The sequence below is a fragment of the Megalops cyprinoides genome, chromosome 6 (genome assembly GCF_013368585.1).
Source record: "Megalops cyprinoides isolate fMegCyp1 chromosome 6, fMegCyp1.pri, whole genome shotgun sequence".
In the NCBI taxonomy this organism is placed as follows: Eukaryota; Metazoa; Chordata; class Actinopteri; order Elopiformes; family Megalopidae; genus Megalops; species Megalops cyprinoides.
In genome coordinates, this window is record NC_050588.1 from 22,180,325 (window position 1) to 22,195,027 (window position 14,703).

The 14,703-nt window shown below is 44.0% G+C and overlaps 1 protein-coding gene across 1 annotated transcript in view; it reads left to right on the top strand.

Moving 5' to 3' along the window:
- Nucleotides 1-14,703, top strand: part of LOC118779584 (testis-expressed protein 264-like) — an 85,879-nt gene that overhangs the window by 23,407 nt on the left and 47,769 nt on the right. The gene's annotated exons all lie outside the window — the stretch shown is intronic.

Sequence of the window (14,703 nt, forward strand, 5' to 3'; positions counted from 1 at the left end):
TCTGGATATTATAGAGATCAGTGCATCTGTGCAGCTCCTGCGCTTGTGACCGCAAACAATGGGAATGTGTTCATGTTTACCGACTGAGTGTAATATAGGGGCCAGGCTTCTGGGCTGCCCCCCATCCCCACCAGAGCTGCTGCCGTCCCGGATTCCTACTGAGGACCTAGATCTCCCATCATCCTTCATAAACACCAGCACTCGCCTCATCTCCCCCTGGCTATTTCTCATAAACACCTCCCCACCCCCCCACCCCCTGGATCTGTCTGCCCAGCAGTCCTGACCGGGGAGAGGGAGTGAGTGGAGACTGCAGTGTTAGGGCTTACTGGGAGCAGATATGAGTATTTTTCAGAGCCAGAGGGGTGGGAGAACACTTTTCCAGGTTAGGAAGCATCAATGGTTGTGTGTGTGTGTGTGTGTGTGTGTGTGTGCGTGCACAAAATGATGACAGTGTGCGTGTTTATCTGGAGAGAGCTGCAGAGCAGTCTGACTTCAGACTCAGGTGTGAAGACAAATAGAGTGGAGAAGTATAGATGTGTAATACAAATATACATATTACATCTTGAGGATTTAACTGAGGTTTTAGTTAAAATACTTTTCCTTTATCCTTTATTCTCAAAGCATTTAGGAGCTCACCATGGCCACACCATCAGAATGGGAGGGGCTATGAAATGGCAGGTTCTCTGACAGCGTGGATTCACTGCGCCCAAGTTTGTTGTAGTGAGTGACAGTGCTCAGCGCAAGGGGAACTCAAAGCTGCTCTAAACAGCCTGGCAGTGTACAGTTCCTTCTCTCACTCATGCATTGGCTTCAGTTTAATGGGAAAAACTCCCTGCTTTATAGGTTGAAACCCCCTCCAGCATACAGTATCACCTCTTGTCCAGAATTCTCTTCGGTGGTTCACTCTTTCCTGTGTCCATTGGTTCCCACTAGAGTGTTTTTGGGGTCTGATTTATTGCGCCCCGCCCCCAACACACACACACACACACACACACACACACACACACATCCACCATCCACCCATTCCACCATCACAGATTCCACCATTGCCTGCGGCCTTATCATGTATTATTCACACACAGCCCCTCTCCTATCTTCTTTCATGCTATTATTTGTTGGATTGAACATGGGAAATGGGTCCTCGTCGTTCACGGCATTCATATTTAATGTGTTTGTCTGATGAGAAGGTGAAAGGTGGAAATGAGGAGGTGTTTTCTGGCCCGCAAGAAAATGGCCACTGCCAGGTGACTGCGTGGGAGGGTGTCCTTCCATTGCCCTTTCTATAGACCCCCTGCCAGGGCTCAGGTCTGTGTAACACCTGGGGACCTTAGTGCTCTGTGACACTTTCGGCACACCGCTACTTACATTTGACTATGACAAGAGTGGGTGTAAAATGTCGCTGCTCTTTGAGACTGTCTACCATGTAAACTCCTGCAAGGTTTTGGAGTAATATGTGGGAAGTGACACAGGAAACTCCCTCTCTCCTGTCTGCTGTTGATGTTGTCAAACACACATCTGGTTGCATGATTATCTCCGTGAGCGCAAGCGGACTCGCCTCTGTCTGTAATTAGTGTCGATGGCCCGGTCCCCAGCGGGGGGTTGCCATGTTGTCACCACCATGTCAGCCACGCTGTCCCTCCCACACGAACCGCCTCCGCGTCTCTGTCTGTCCGTCACCATGCTGACATGGGCCCATTTGACTGACACTTCCCCATCCCTGCAGCTCAGACGGCTTGCTGTGTTGAGACTGGGCCAGGAGAGTCGGCAGGTGCTCACGTTCACAAAAAAGAAGCCTGCCGAAGCCTTCACCTGTTCGTCTTTATTTTTTGACGATCCATTTATTATTACTCTGTTTCAGTCGGTTTGATACAGTGCGTGGGCGACGGCATGCGTGTGGTTTCTCCCTCATCTCCTCCCCTTCCCCGTAATGCCCCCCCCACCCTTTTTTTTCCTGTGTGACCCTCACATCTGTCAGCAGCAAACTGCCGCAGAATCTAGCTGCTGTTGTAAGCTCAGTTTCCTCATCCACTTTATCCTGGAGGACTTTTGCCGCAGCGGTTTCTCAGCTGCGGTGACAGAATTTCATCCTGTCTTAAGACGCTTTCATGTTATTCATTTCATGTCATTTATTATATGTGTTTTTTTTTATGAGAAGGTTGAAGCATATATGGGATTAAGGTATAGAAAGTACATAGTCCCTGTAGAAACACATGGAGATATTGTGTCAATGGATTAGCTGTCATTTACAGGTGGCTTGGGTTGCACATAGCCCACTTGTTTCTCACTGCTCCTGTACATATTAATGAAAAATTGTCTGAACTGTTAATATGTACGCCTGTATATCCCTACGCCTCGGCTGGAGTGAAATCCTTGTGAGCACTCATGGTTGATCAGCCAGAGTGACGCAGTCAGTCCTCCTGGGAGGGAGAGAGATTGTTTTATTCTCGGCTTATTTATGTATTTTTTTCACTCTCATTACCGTTCGTTTCACAATGTTTTATTCCCCTTCCTTTTTTTTCATTACAGGCTATTTGTGTTAATGGTTAATTTACGGTTTTGTGGAATGTGGGAGCCAGCTTTATTGGGCGAATGTTATGTTATGCGGCACTGCCGGGGCCCTGTGAGCTTCATAAAAGAATATTTTGGGAGTGGACCTCCGCCCCGTGGAGCAGACCCCGCTGCTGTCCGGAATGACAATCCTGCGATCTGCGCGTATGTGAGGTGCGCACATGGGTGCGGGCGTTGCCCCATGTTCATTTTCAATTGGGACAGGTGCATAACTGACACTTTTTGTTTGATTGGTCATCGTACCAATCAATCACAGTGCGGTGTTCTTTGTTACCTACGGAAAGTGATATTCACCTCTTGTGCTAGGGCATCTTATGTTAGGATGCTATGGTTGTCGTAATATAATTAATATATAATATATAATGATTAATATATATAATATTATATCTAACATATATAAAATAAATGTATATTTAATATACATTTCATGTGTAACGCATATATTTAAAATATTCATTCTCTCTAGAGAGAGAAAGTAGATGAAACATTAGTGGAAAGGAAGTGCTGTACAGATCTTTTGAAATAGGTTACATTTTAGTCATTTGTGTCTATATCATATTTGATCACTTTTCCTATAGCAATAGGTCTTCAGTAGAACAGAACAGAACAGTATTTGTTTATTTCTTGGTTCTTTACATAGTTCTCCTGTCTTGGCCTGAAAAACTCTGATCTCTGTCCTGGCCTCTCACAGATAGCTGAACCCGCTTTCACATCAGCGGTCAAAAAGATTTGTATTTGCATTCTTTCTTCCTTCATCAAAGAATCTGTGAAGAATTTGTGCAGTTCAGCTTTTCTGATTCTCTTTCAGGTGTCTCACTCAAGGAGTGATGAAAGTGAATTTTTGATTGTGTTTTACAAACTGCCTGAATCAGTCATTCTTTTTTGTTATTTATTTGTTTAGCATTTTGCAAATGTGACCCATATCTTCCTCGACCAAATGGAATATTTTTCTAACAGTAGGTCAGAAGGTACCCCTTAAACAACCTGTATATTACATGCATATTAGTGTGCTTGAATTTATTCCTAACCATGGGCCCCTGCAGGGGTGCAGTAAACATGAAGGAAATGCTGTTTTGCATTTGTATGTTAATTACATAAGCACACAGGGCCCCCTGATGTGGTGATGATTGATAGGAAGGATGCAAAAGCATCCCGAGAGCCTAGGCAGTAAGACCTCCCTCTGTCACATGGGGCGGCAGTGTTATAGCTGTTCTTTCTGCCCCACAGTCGCCCTGAAGAGCTACGGGGGGCGGGGTTATGTGGATGCTGTCCCAGCACACCTTCATTATTGATGAGCTCCATGCCTCCATCACTGTGGGGCAGCTTTCTTCTTTGGGCACGTGTGTGTGTGTGTGTGTGTGTGTGTGTGTGTGTGTGTGTGTGTGTGTGTGTGTGCGCGTGATCATATATGTTTGTGTGTGTATCCAGTTGCTGTGTGTCTGTGTGAGTGCGCGTGCACACAGGTGTGTGAGTGCGCGTGCACACAGGTGTGTGTGTGCGCGCGTGAGAGAGAGTGTATGTGTGTGTATGAGGGTATACGTGTGTGTAGATGTGACTGTGTGTGTGTGTGTGTGTGTGTGTGTGTGTGTGTGTGTGTGTGTGTGTGTGTGTGTGTCCGTGAGAGTAAGTTTGGGGGGACGGGGGTTGGTGTGGCCATCAAAGCCATAAGAGCCCCCTGGGGTGGGCTGGGTGGTCTGAGCTGGCCTGGGTGTAGTCTCGCGTGCTGCTGGAGAGGTTAACTTGTCCCTCCATAATTAATGATGTCATCCTGCAGCATTGTTCCCTCTGTTTCAGTTTTATTGCCTGACACGAGGTCTCTCTCCCATGGGCGCACTTACATCTTATGGGCTCCTAAAACCCAAGGCATGAAAGTCCACTACAGCAGCCAGCCTCAACCCAACCTGATGTTTTATATATGTGCTGTCCTATGTATGCCTCCTGTTTTATTTAAGTAAAGGTGTGTGTGTGTGTGAGTGTATGCGCTCCTTGCTCTCAACCAAACTGAACATCGCAATTACTTTTGAACATCTTTTTCAACTAAAGTTATATTTGGTGTATTTGGACATTTATATATTTCCTGGTCATCACATATTCTTCGTACGCTTTAGACTCATGCCATTTTAAAATCACCTGCCTGTAATGGAATATCCACCACAGCCAATGACACAAATTCTCAGATGTGCTTGATTGTTAACTTATGTTAATCGGTTCCTAAAAAAAAAAAAAAAAAATCGTTTCACACTTGGTGTGCAGTGAGGAGAGCATGCTTCTTAGGCAGCGCTGACATGAGCTGGGGACAGGGCAGGCTATACTTAGAATCTGTGATGAGAGTTTTCATCACCTTTTTTTCCCCCTTGTAGCAGTGTGGATTGGTTCTTTTAAGGTTCTCCTCTTTAAGCCTCAGATTACCAAGGGCCTGCCTCTCCCCTGTCTGCTGTTTACTAGTTGCTCTTCTCTGTTCAGTTCCTCTCTGTGAACATTAGCTGTGGTTCAAATCTTGATGTTGAGAAAAGTGCTAAATCAGGACTGCACCAACCTAAAACCCACATTATTAAAGTGGTAACAGAATTTTTTTGGGAAGCAAACTGAGTCTTCCTGTTCCCTGCTGCACGCAGGGCTACCCCAAGGTCCCCCAGTGCTGGTCCAGAGCTTTTGTCCAGAGAGGTGTCATGCCTTAGATTCTGGTTTACCACTAATCTACCTTCCTATTCTTCAAGAAACATGTATTACGTCATATTACATTACACTCATTTAGCAGATGTGCTTATCCAAAGCGACTTCCAGCACAGAAGAACAGAAGTGTGTCCATTGAAGTTGAATAAGCAATGTCAGACCAGGCTAACCACACTCCCAGACCAGTGAGCGTGAGCATTACACTATTCAAGCCCTACCGCGAGTTAAATTGTGCAACCTGACTAGACAAGAGAAGCTAAGTATACTACCATATATCATTCACTAGGGCACAGAATCCAAAACACATCTTGATACTACATGTAAAATGCACAGCAAGTACCACAAGTTGTCCATTTGCACAGTCCTGATTTGTGTCTGACCCATAAATGCTTTTTACCTTGTAAAGTCCTCCAGCAGTGTGAACCGGTAGGCAGGAGTGGGTCTCTTTTAAACCTGAGCTTAATGTGCTCTCCACGTTAATTCCCCCATGTCTAATAAGCTGTTCTCTGTCTCTTCTTCTCTCATCTGTATGAGACATTTACAAGTATTGGCCCTCTTAGGCCACGCTATTACAGAAATAGATTAATGTCTTATAAGAAATAATAGACATAATTTGTTTAATGACTTGCTAATCATTGGGTCATTTCTCATACATCTAACGTGTTGATTTTCTGTCTTGTGCTCTGTGGCAGTGCTTTAGAAAGAGGTGCTGCGGTATTTGCTTCAGTCATTCCTTAATTCATTGATGGGTCTTGAACCTAAACACTTGCCCGTGGAAAGCAAGTAATTCAGAGACAAAGCCAATGACAACGAGCCTCTCTGCATTATCAGCTTAAAGAAAATTTCAAGGAAGCACTTCGATGCATGTTTTCGGTAACTGTCATTGATCAAGAGCTTGGCTGGAATAAAAGCACCCAATAGTGGGGAGCGGGGCGTGTGCAGGACAGAGCTTGGGAGGGCGTGCCGTAAAGGATGGACACTGGAGCCTGTGTTTGTTTTAATTTCTTTACTTGATTTACCCTCTGCCTCGCTCTGCTGATGCAGGCTGATCATGGTACCGTGGATCAGGCCCCTGTGGGCAGTCTCCCTCACGGCGGTGTGATGAGCTTGAGGTAGGCTGACAGACAGGTTGTGTCTGGGAATGAGATGTACTGGAGCAGCAGCTACTGTGTTGTGCCAAATTTGTGTTTGTGTCCTTATTGTCCTGAGGTCAGCTTCTGCTTTTCTGCGTGATATATGAATGAAGAGCAGATGCCATAAACTGCAGAGCACAAAACCACATCGCGTGCTCTTAAAGATGGTTGTAGGCGCACGGACATGATTGCGAGTGTGGCGTCTCTACTTAATGAGACCCTGAATCAGCAATGAGAGCTGGGATAACTGGCATGTGCAATACAAGAAACAAAAAAGACATATTCCTATAAAATGCCACTGTGACATTTAATTTATTTTCCATTTCCTCATCGCTAATAAGAAAGTGCCCCGGTGAGATGAAGCTGACAGCTACTCCATATGCTGGAAAAGTGCCCTTCTGAGGGTAGCGTGCCGACACAGGCCCTGCTCCAGCCAATCAAAGTGGATCTCAGGTTTGCTGACTTGCAGGGCCGGTGAGTGACAGGGGTGTTGAGGGACACCTGCTCATCCTCTCGGGGCATGCTGGAACCGCTCAGACCTCCGCTACCTCTGTCCCCATGCACTTGGCGCAGGAAGGGCCTCAGATGGGCCCGCGTGACTGATGAGCACGCTGTCACAAAGAAGACCAGTGGTGTGTGTGTCAGGTGATTGCCTGCCATCGGGTCCCTTCATGGAATGAGCTGGTTAAGCGAGTCTGTTAGCCCCACCTCCTCTGCCCCCACAGGCCCTCCTCCGGAGACTGGGCAGAGGAAGTGTATCAGAAAGGATGAAAGTGCCGGATCTAAATCCCTTTTAACCCGATCCTCCCCCCTAGAAAGCCAGCACCAACATGAAGCGGAATACATGCCTTGTAATCTCACTCAAATGAGTGTGCAGTCAACCCCTGGGATCAATACAAACAGGAAGAAAAAAGTTGACCAGCGTTTCCTTTTCACCCTTTATGTGCTGAAGCTGCCTAGAAAACATGAATGCGATGTACCAGGTAGATCTGTGAGAGAATTTTTCTCAGAAAACAATAAATGCTCTTTAAACTGCCCTTATACTGAATTTGAGAAAAAAAAATTATTCCTTGGAAAAACATGTGCTTGTGATATTTTAGTCTCTATCACTCTGAGTGTAGATGGTTTCAGCTTCACTGCATGTGGATTGGTCATTGTAAATGACCAATGAACAAGGTCTGTGGGCCTTCTGGGATTGCTCTCCATCTGCGAGAAGCTTCTTTGGTCTGTATCTGCTATGACTCACACAGCTGAAGGCTAGCTCTCTGCTGGGAGCTCCTACCACCAGGGTCAATTTCCACCCTGAGACACCCACCAGAGTGTAAATTTGGGTATATGAATATCATACAAACAGCAGACGAATGCCTCTGGATTAGGGGGGCCTCCCCCTTGGTGAAGAACAGACGGTGGACAGTCTGACCTTTCATTTCTGCAGTCGGCACGGTGATGGAGAGAGAGAGATTAGAGAAAGGTGTAAAAACCCCGCCCGTCTTTGACCTTTTGTGGAAGGCTTGCTTTTACACACACGCCGCGCTTCCAGCTTCCCATCCACCTCCTTCTAGAGCGGAGACGGGTGCATCAGGTTTGATAAATGCGCCGGGCCACGAAAACAACTTTGCGTGTGACATTACAAAGTGTCATGTTTGACAAGTGTGGACAAGTGTAGAGCATCGTCTCCGGCTTGTTAATGAGGACGAGTGAGCCCTTGAGCTCAGCGGTGTCTCTGCGTTGCACAGCGTGTCCAGATCAGCTCTGGCAGCTCCAGTTACCGGAGAAGCCTGGGTGCCATGCGGTGACAGGATACAAGATAGGAGCAGTGCATTATGGGAGGACATCGCTTCTGGAGTTCAAAGAGCTGAAGTATATTTTGGTGAAATGGTTGTGTGTGGAGTCCATTATGGGAGACAGATGCTGTTCAAAGTGTAAATGCTGTTCACAGTACAGTGTATTATGGTGGTACTGGTACCTTTCACAGAGCGCCACTGTATTTTAGAGCAGCAGTTGAAAAATGCTGTGCATTGTTGGAAGACAGAGGGCATATACTATTCAATGCTGTTAACACAGCAGTGTGTCTTGGGGGACTGGTGGCATACACAGAGTTAATTTGTACTCTTTTGGTGCAGTAGTTACATGTGCAGTGCATTTTGGGAGGAGAGGTGCTGTCCAGAGTGGACAGTGTCTTGGATCTTGGAAGTCATATCTAAGCTTGTTAAAACTAAATGTTGTTCAGTGTTGACGAAGTAAAATGATCATATTTGACGGATAGCCAAGAGGTCATTTTTACATGTTGATGTATAGGGTGATTTTATATCATAGACAGTCTCTGATTATCACATGGACACCATATAAAACAGCAGACAGGGCACAGATGGTCATCTCCACTTTAAAAGGTCCCACTTTGTTGGGGAACCCTACATTTCCCTCTTTCATACACTTTTTGGCCTTCATCATAAAGTGAAAGCCCTCACACAGATTTTTCAGTATTCAGAGCACGTTCTGTCCAGAAGGTAGTGTGGCATGGTGGTTAGGCAACCAGAACCAAGGTATTTAACCTTCACCTGAAGCAGTTCAGGGAATATCCAGCCGTTTTTACATGGACAATGTGTCAGGGGTAAGCTATTCATTTTTTGTAATGGAATTTGTTAAGGACATAAGTAACGTCACGCTACGAGGGCAGGCATATGTAATTTTGGTTCCCTGGTCTGCATGGAGACTGTGGGCTCTGAGACAGAGCCATGGCTGCGGTGCTTGCCGTCTGGATTTCAGAGAAGCAGGTACGCGGTGACTCAGGCATCTGGGGACAGAGGGGAGGTCAGAATGCAATCATTACGGGGGTGTTGACTTTTGGGGGGGTGGGGGATTGGTGGATCATGAAGTTTCGAGGCAGGGGCGAGCGAGCATTTGTTTGCTGTAGGCGATAAAGTCCTCTGGAGTAGAGCTCCGCGGTTCCGGGCTGTACAGAATTTAAAGTGGGCTTTTATTTCTTCAAAGGGGGCCCAGATATTGACAGCCACTAAGCAACATCAGACAGAAGAGCACACATGACGCCTCCTTCCACAGCTCCAGTATTGCTCCCTGTCCCAAAGCTCTGTCCTTTTAGTCTGTCCCCTGCTATTTGTTTGCCAGGCCAGATGTGGACTCCTGAAATTTCCAGGGATGTTGAAGTCCCACATGAAACAGGATTTGATGGGGAAACTCCTGCTGAGATGACTCCTGTTGTTTAACTAGGGTGGATAAGTGGTAACTGTTGCTCCATTTAGTTAGCTACTTCATCTGAATCTTTCCACTAAAAGAGCACGCGTTGTCTGCGATGCTGAAGAGGCACACAGTGGAAAGTACTGCATCTTATGCTTTAGGACCATGATTCCAAATGGCTGATGATAACTATTCAGTGCCTCTATAAGCAGCTTTTTACATCTTCATGTCTTGCTGCATTTTGGATAATAAAAGCAAACGTGCAATTCTGTGAGCACAAAAAGACTGCTGGTGAGTGTGACACAATGGAGGAGCAGTACTGTACTTTTGTACTTATTTTGTCAGCCAGAGAGAATTTTAGAAGCACTTCTGATTGACATTCTGCTGGCCAGCTGGTTCACGATGCTGCTGGGAGGCTTCAGCTGAAGGGTGTTGGCAGAGGGTGATGCCCAACTGAAGCGCAGAGGGTTGCTACAGGGCAAGGGGCACTGGTGGGGCTGGGGGGGTGTAATAATAGACCAACAGCGATGCAGCAGTGGCACAGATGATCCTCTGGCTTTCCTCCATATTACATTTCTGCCAGGGCTGTGACCTGTCCACTTCTCCGCAGCCTGCACAGAGCTACCTGTTCATTTATTGACAGGTGCATGCTGGGACATCAAGTCGGCCATGTGTGAGTGACCCTAGTCCTCAACGTAGTGAGGGAAGCGTTTGAAGGACCCCTGTGTGTTGGGGCGCAGATCTGGCCCTTCCAGTTTGATGAGCACTGTTTAATCATTGGACCTCACTAAACTGACTATCTGCAAAAACATTGAATGTATACAGTTATTATCTCAAACATTTAGCAAAAATGCAAAAATTGCATACACCTTTGGTTTTTTCTTGATATGTTGATAAAGCTTTTTGGCATCTTTCCAGGTAAGTTTTTTTTTTTTTTTTAAATATTTTAAGTAGATCTCCTGCCATTTAAGCGTTTTAAATATGGCAGAATTACCCAGCTCAGAGGGGTACTTTTAAAAATACTCCAGGCTTAACAAAACCTACAGATGAGAGGGAGGGACTGAAGTCTTAATTATACTGGTCAGTCGACCCTTTGTCAGCCAGTGTGAGTCAGGGATTATTTTATATTTACTCTGGAAAGCACGGCTCATTATGAATAAAATGAAGTGCCAGTCGTGACATTTTTTAATTTTATGTAGGGTAATTTTTCTTCTCAGTTTTTGCGAGGTCAAAACTTAAAGGAGAAATAAAAAATAAATAAATGACTGATTTCTGATTTCAGAATGTTCAAATACAAGCAATCTTTTAGCACAATCTGAGACTGACAGGTTGCCAAGATTGTACATTTGACATGCAATATTCCTCTACAGAGCTTTTAAAAAAAGCAAAATTGTATAATTAATGTTTATGCACTGATGCTCTCCCAAGCAGAAAACTCCTTGTAGTCTTACCTGTTAATTACACATCTCCTGTGTAATATAGTGAATGGTATTGATTTAAGACAGTAATGATGCCATACTCTTGATCTCTCCTCAAGGAGATGTAATCTCTGTTTCTCGCCGTGTTTTTGTATTATGAGGATCAGCAAATGTAAGAGCGGAGGTGCGAGCGGATCTTTCTGTGACAGTGTCCCATCACGTGGGCGAGGTCGTTCTCGGGGCGAGCTGGGACATGCGATTGAATTATGGGAGCAAATTGATTGTGACCACGCCAGTGTCTCCTTCAGAAAAGTGCTGTTGATTGCAGGGGCAGGCAAATGCGTGGAAGCCTAATTTAATCTTCCTGTAGCTAATGCAATCTTAGTTACGGCAGTCACAATAGATTGGGATTAATGTGGACACGCAGAGGGAGAACAATAGAGTTCGAGAGCGTGATTGCCTGTGGTTACTGCTGTCAGTCCCCATGGGGAATGACAACAGCTAGTGTACTTCAGCTGTGTTTCAATTACTACAGGTATTTTAATTTTTGTGGATTTTTACCCACTATTAAAATGAAGAAATGTCTCTGTCTGAAAGAAATTCATTGTGGGTGATGCAGCTATCTAGTTAGTTAGTTATTGCTCGTATTAAAGTCTATGCACATTTGTGTTCATACTCGTTTAAATATTGTTTCATTTTTTATTTATATATGTTTCGTTTAACCAGAATGATCAATTGAAAGTCAATTCTCTGTGATCCAATTAACTGTTGGGGGATGGTTAGATGGTCAGATATAGAGAGACAGGAATTATGCCAAGACACCAAGGTTACATTACATTACTGGCATTTAGCAGACACTGTTATCCAGTGCATTTTTTTATTTTTACACAATGTTATCCATTTATACAGCTGGATATTTACTGAGGCAGTTGTGTGTTAAGTACCTTGACCAAGGGTACAGGACCAGTGCCCCAGTGGAGAATTCAGCCAGCAACCTTTTGCCCGGTAACACCCCTTTTAAAGTCTCATTCAAAGGATAGAACCCCCTACAGCACAGTGTCCCCATCACTGTGCTGTGACTTTGCATTTACTTGGTCCTGATGAAACAGAACCCCCTACTGACCACTTCCAGCAACATCTGGATTTTCCCAGGAGGTCTCCCATCCAAGTACTAATCAAGTGCAGCTCCACTTGGCCACATTCTCATATGAAGGTCAAACTTTCGGGTGGAAATAATTCATTACAAGGCAGACATGTTTTGTGCTGTAAATGGCAATTTGTGGTACATAGACTGGGGTTGTAATCATGCTTTACAAGTAGATAGTCGGTATGCCGTAGTAGTTATTGTACGGTATTAGACTTGTAACCATACAGCTACAGGTTTGAGCCCCCACTGATAATGTACCCTGGAGCAAGAAAGTAAATATTGATTTTAATGGAATAAAATGTCAAATATGAGTGTTCCCTGGGAAAGGGTGTCCGCTGTACAAATAAATAATGTATTTTTATTGTAAATATAGTCTACACTCACTTATTATAGCTTACCTTCAAGACATTTTCGTTCTCAGAATTTCTTTCTATATTTACTTAATGTACTACATAATCTCCCTTGTCTCATTAGTATTCTATAACATCATTTACTAAGCCTCAGGAATTCATTTATTAATAATAATTTTTTTTGGTCATATTAGAAGCATGTTTCATGCTGAAATTAGGAAAATAAAATTTACTTCACCATGGATACCACAGTACACAGATGACTTTTGAGAAAAAAAAATCCACCAAAATGGCATTTCACCCAAAAAAAAAAAGGGCTCTTTGATCCATCTCAAATAATGAGAGCTAAAATGCATGTTATTTCTCGTGGTGTCTCAGGCCTAGACCTTTTGGTTGTGACCTTATAAACTAAATCACGATATTGATGAGGTTGGACTGATTTGTTTTTGGAGATAAAAGACAGACTCAATATGAGCACTGGGTCAAAGATGATGGTGTTGAAGAGCTGAAGGGGCATGATCTCCATGCTCTGAATCCCAATGTCCTAACACTGTTATTCCACATCACGTGTACACCTGTCTCTAAATGCCAAATGCATTAGCATGTCACAAGGAACTTGAGTCTCTCTGCATCCATGTACCACTGCATTTCAAACCATACCAGAGAAAAGCAGTTTTGTTCATTCGTTATGTATACTTTTCATACATTATTTTTGCGTTTCTCACTTTCCTGTTGCTTTTAAATGCATGTGAAATGCATCATAAAAATCATATTCCCTGACATAAATTACATAAGCTTGGGACTTTCTTGATGTCATTAGTACAGGGACAGAAATTATGCAGCACAGAACAACAAATTCCAACAAAAGGAATAAAGGACTTCAGGCTTGTTCCACTGACATATTTTCCTGAAAGGCAAAGGCAAAAAATTTTTTCTTTAAGTAGTAAGTAAAAGTTTTGTATTTTTAGATGTGATTGGAGGAAATGGCCTCAAAAATTGTCGCCTCTCGCTCTCATTTTCTGAGCAACTCTTACAGTAACAGTAGTCATCCACTAGTGGGCAGAAAGGGTAAGCAAAGTGGCCATTGAAGTTCCCCTTCCCAGTTCCTTATCTTTTTCTTTCCTGTGAAACAGTGAAAATGTCAGTTTTGTGTACATGTGGTTCTATGGTCCATTGTGAGACCCAGTGGTCTTTGTCACTTGGGGGTGGGGGTGGAGAGAGGTGGCTGAGAGGGCGGAGTTCCTTGTTGGCGAACTCATTTCGTCACATCTCTGAAGGCCAGCTGAAAAGCCGGCTCTCTGACACTTGGCCGTCAGCGTTCAAATATGACTTTTGCTTTCCAGCCGAGGGAATTGGGAGGTATTTATAAGAGGTAAATGTTACATTTGAATATGATTTATCAGATCGTGATATAATGGTGGGGACCTTTTAAAGGCCCATGTTGGCTTTTGGAGAGAGGGGAATTGCAGAAGGCTTTGATGTGGAGACCATTGTACTGCGACAAGAAGGCCCAGAGTGCAAGGAGGATGTTTTGTTCCTGCATTGATAACAAATGCTTCAATTTATTCTGCAAGTTTCTCTTCATGTGCAGAGAATCATAACAAGTGATCTCTTCCCAAGCACCTCATGGCTCAACCAGGAGTTAGTGGTTTACCTTGAAGTATGGATGAAATAATTAATATAAATACATTTTAATAAATGAAATTTATTTATTCAATTAAAATCCAAAATACCTGGAAATAAACCAGTGAAAACACAATTATTGGTAAAAATGTTACTATTTTCATATTGTTTTAGTAATCCAGGGTAAGACAGCTCAGTTCAAGTCTCCTCTCACATATTAAGACAAATAACATGTAATTAATGGCCCAAATAAACACTCCAGCTGTGGCTAAATTGGGCCAATGCCAACATTTTTGTCCCCATTATATTTTTTTGGTTAGAAATCCCTCTTACAATGACCCACAGTGTGTTTATTACGAGACATTCTTTCTGCCTTTATCGAAGGTACAGTGTAAATGGAAGAACCACACAGTATTTTTGTTGCAGGTGGGGAGAGTTATGACTATGGTAGCTGTTCACACCTGCATGGGGATTTTTTTTGTCATGGCTCACACATCAGTACTGAATTAAGTAGGGCTGTATCTGGAGCTCCACCTGTTGAGTTAGGGCAGGACCTGCCGTGCGTGCTCGCGGTATTCCCCCAGCGAGCTTCGTCA